This window comes from Carlito syrichta, unplaced genomic scaffold, assembly GCF_000164805.1.
Source record: "Carlito syrichta isolate Samal-C Ts95f unplaced genomic scaffold, Tarsius_syrichta-2.0.1 Scaffold315933, whole genome shotgun sequence".
NCBI classification, from domain to species: domain Eukaryota; kingdom Metazoa; phylum Chordata; class Mammalia; order Primates; family Tarsiidae; genus Carlito; species Carlito syrichta.
The window spans coordinates 97,735-102,220 of record NW_007260029.1 but is presented as its reverse complement, the minus strand read 5'-3'; positions in this window follow the sequence as shown (position 1 = coordinate 102,220).

Here is a 4,486-nt window from a genome sequence, read left to right as displayed (position 1 = left end):
CCACTGCACTCCAGTCTGGGCGACAGAGTGAGACTCCAACTCAAAAACAAACAAACAAATTACATTGTAGGACACTCTGTTGGTGTCTGGAGAGTTGGAGACTTAGTTGGTATAGTGGAAAACTCCATGCATGATGTCAGAAGTATGTGCAAAGAAAAAGTTTTCTTTTACAGTTTTGCCCCTGTCTGCTTCCTGCCTTCTGCTTTTCAGAGATTCCTTACCTGTCAATAGCCAGTTTGTGTTCTCAGCTGACCTTTCTCTCCCTCCACCTTCCTCCAGCAGAGGCTTCCCTCTATGATCCTGGCTCCCTGAGCTCCAACCATAGACAACTGGAATGAAGACAAGATGAAAAGTTTTTGTTACTGTTGTTGTTGTTTTTAGAGACAGAGTCTCACTATCATCCAGGCTGGAGTAGCTCACTGCAGCCTCAAACTCCTAGGCTCAAGCAATCCTCCCACCTCAGCCTCCCAAAGTGCTGGGATTACAGGTGTGAGCCACCATGCTCAGCAACAGTTTTTAAAATCTTGTTTTCAAGGCAAAATGAGAGCCAATCGCCTAAAACTTCACTGAAATTTTCTAAAACTTGAGAAAGACACACTTTTTTTTATCTCAGGAAGGTGAACCCCTATAAATTATTAGGCCCATAGGATCATTTAAAATATAACAGCAGTCACTTCTTACTTCTCCTTGAGTTAAATAATTATGGCTTGAGCCACTTGCTATGTGTGCTATAGACTAACTTACGCCAAATAACCACAAAATGTCATCCACTGGACACCAGAACCCTTAACCTATAGTTCAACAATGTATAGGCCATCACTAATCAAGGTTATTTCTATAAACCAATGAAAATTCCTGTCCAACAACTTTTGTCATTGCCTCTATCCTGATCTGTCCTTTTTTTCTTTGCTAACTGAGCCTCTCCTTTGTTCTCCGGAGCACTGCCCATGGTCACCTGGAGGTGCGTCCCAGGCTGCGGTCTTTAACCTTGACCCAAATCAACTCTCTATATTAATTTTGCCTCAGCCTCTTCCTTTTAGGTTGGAAAGCATTTAAAAAATATTTCATCCAGCATTTTAAAATAAACACTTTTCGGTAAATTTAGTACAATATTTTATGTTGTTATTTAGCAAATTAAAGATACAGTAAATTGTCTGACAACAAATTGGTTTGCGAAAAATTAACCTAAAACTGGAATTCGGGCCCCAGATTCCTAGTTCAACTCACTTTCTTCTAAGTAAAATTCCTCATTATTTGGTTGCAAACCAAGTATTTCTTTCTCAGTGTAGTTAAATGTGGTTTCTTTTCTCTTTTTATTTTTGGTAACTTTTTTTTTGCAAAATGCATTTTCCCAATTTTTTTCAAACTGGCTTTCTTTTTAAAAATTCAGTGTGTTTCAGATGTTAATGGTCTCATTTTAATTTGCACATATTCTTGTTAATGATGAAATCTATTTAATGTGAGTTAAAACTAAAAGCCTGTCAGGGTAATTCACAAACATTTAAAAACTGTAGCAATTCTATGAGGATTCCCTGTTAATATTCTTAAGGACTTTCAATGGCTATACTAAGTAGGCCTTGGTATTAACAGAAATAGCAAACAAATTAAAATTGGACTCTCGGCAACAATTGGGAAAAATGAATATTCACACCCTTCAGCATGAAATTGAATCTAGTTGTCTGGGTGCCTCCTGCACATTAAAGGAGAACGTCTTCATTGAAAAACCATCATGCTAAGTATCACTTAAGACTAGTATGGAGTCACCTGACTTTGCTATATTTCTTTCAGGAATACACAAGAGAACAACATCAATCAAAGTTAAAATAATGCAATCCTCCTTTGGCATTGATGTTAGCAGCAATTTCTTTTTTGTAGTGTATAGCAAATTTTCATATGAGCAATGTAATTTACAAGGAATGTACATTTTATTATAATTCCAGCCTAGGAGACATCTTAAAACCCATTCTCAGGCCTTTGAGACTATCCTGATCATCCATGAGAAATGTCTAAATGATCCCCCATTTCCACAGTGGATTACAACTTCAAGAACAGCACCCATCACTGTAAGAATAAATCCCTCTTCAGGCCTAATCTCTTCGAGAATTCAGGTTACATTAAAAAGAAAAACACTTTGCTATGTACTTATACATTAAAAATAGGATTTAAAGTGGAGCTTTAATACATTATCCTGTTTGATCGTCACAGCAATCTTCGGCAGTGGGTGTTGTAACCGCCGCTCAGAAATGAGGCACCTGAACCTCAGAGAAGAAAAGTGATGCGTCCAAGTTCACACAGCTAAGGAGGGGGAGATAGGCATTACGTTTGTCTCCTGGCTCTGAGTCAATAATAAATACCCCAAAGCAACAAACATATCACTCATCATATGCAGAGACCCTTCTTGGCTGAGATTCCTGGGGGAAATGGGAACTACACTGATTGCCACTGACTTGACCCATCATCTCTCAACTAGACCATTTCAAAATCTTCCTAATGTGTCTCCCTACCCTAAACCATTCCATTCACTGCTTGGTGCCACATCAGTCTCTGATCATGTCATACCCTGCTTGAAACTCCTTAAATGGATCCCAATCATCCATAAGAATAAAGTCCAGTCTTTCCAACACAATACACAAGACCCCTTTCCAACACAATACACAAGGCCCCTTGTAACCTCCCCTAGCCTCTCACCCTTCATACTCCTAAACCTCCTAGAGCTTTACTGGGTGCTTTTTCCGCTACCTGAGATAGTTTTTCTTCTTCCGGGTTTGGTAACATCACCCAAGGCCAACTCACAATTCTCTCGATGAAGCTTCCCCAGATATCCTACTCACAGTCTCGGACAGAATTTGTTATTCCCTTCCTGAGTGGCCATCTGTTATAGCACAGTCCTATTGTTTCATAACCAGGTCTGCCATCTATCTCTCCAACAGTACTCTGAGCTTCCAGCTGAATAAATCAATAATTTAATCCACTCCTACCATGCGTTACCATGATCTCTTCCTACCAGCTTATAACCCACTTGTTTCTTGATATGTTACAACAGAGATCAACAAACTACACTCTGTTTTTGTAAATTAATTTGTACTGGAACTCAGCCATGCTTATCTGTTTATGTATTATCTATGGCTTCCTTGCACTGCAAGGATCGAATTGGGTAGTTGCAACGAAGACTGTATAGCCTGAAAAACTGGAAGTATCTATTATCTAAACCTTCACAGAAAAAGTTTACCGATCCCTGTGTTGGCAGTAAAGTCAAGAGTTAACGTCTACTTGTAGCAATATTGAGTGGAGGAAAATAAAAATGCTATGGGGATCAGAGACTAGTCTAAATTCTGGGACAGGTTTACTCTTGTATATCGGGTAAATCATTTACCCTATCTGGACCCCAGTTTCCCCATCTGTAAGATAGGAAAGTTAGATTAAACCAGTTAGCCTCAGAACTCTTTCCCCAAAGGCACTCTATGGTAAGCTGCCTGTGTAAAGCAGATGAGATAGAGCTATCATGACAAGAAATGAAATGGGAAACCCATCATCTTTCACCCTTGCCCTTGATACACAGGGGCTATTGGAGGGGTCTCATAGACCCTCACAGTTCCAACTATAAAGCCTACTAATTTAACCTCTCTCTAGAGTCCCTTCCACAATCATGGCCCGCGATTCCATATCTAAGGTCTCATGTAAACTTTCTAGATTTAGCACCATCCCGAATCAAACTCCATCTTTTAGATTTTTTTTTCATCACCAAGTGACAGCTGAGCGTGATTGAAATGGAAAAAAATATAAATATCAGATATTTTCCCCACTTATCCATGGGACAGCCTAAAGTATACCTTCTGGTTTCTGGAATGAACTGGCACTCTCTGTGATCTATCTTGGGTATTTTAAAACACAAAAACAGAGTGTCAGCTTCTGGGAGATGTACAACATGAAGGACTGTCACTTCGGTGACGGAGCACTCCTGGGAAATGTGCTGCTTCAAAAGGCATCAGGCAGGTAATGACATTGTGAGTTATTTGTGCTAGAGCAGGGAATATTTTGAGTGGCTCACAAGTGCACTGGGGCTGCATCAAAGAATATTTAGGTCTCTGGATAGGAGGCTTCCAAGAAAGACAGCTGGTCAGATGTCCTTAGTGTTTAGTTATCTGGGCCAGGAGTCATGGTATTTGGTTAGTCTTCCCTCTGCCACTCTCTGTGTGCCTGTGAGAAGTTCTCTAGTCTCTGGGGCCGGGTTCCCTTAACTGTAATGTCATTAGGGTGTACTAAATAATGAATGAGCACTTATGGTGTGTCAGGCTCTGTGCTGGGGGCTTTAGAGACAATAACTCAATTAATACTCTATACATAGCATCTCCATCTTATGAAAAATGTAGGAAATCAAGTCTAAGAGAAGTTAAGTAACTTATCCAAAATCACACAGTTAGTCAATAGGACAGCAAAGCTTTAAATCAGCTGTAGAAACAGTCTACCAAAATGGTTACGATTTGAG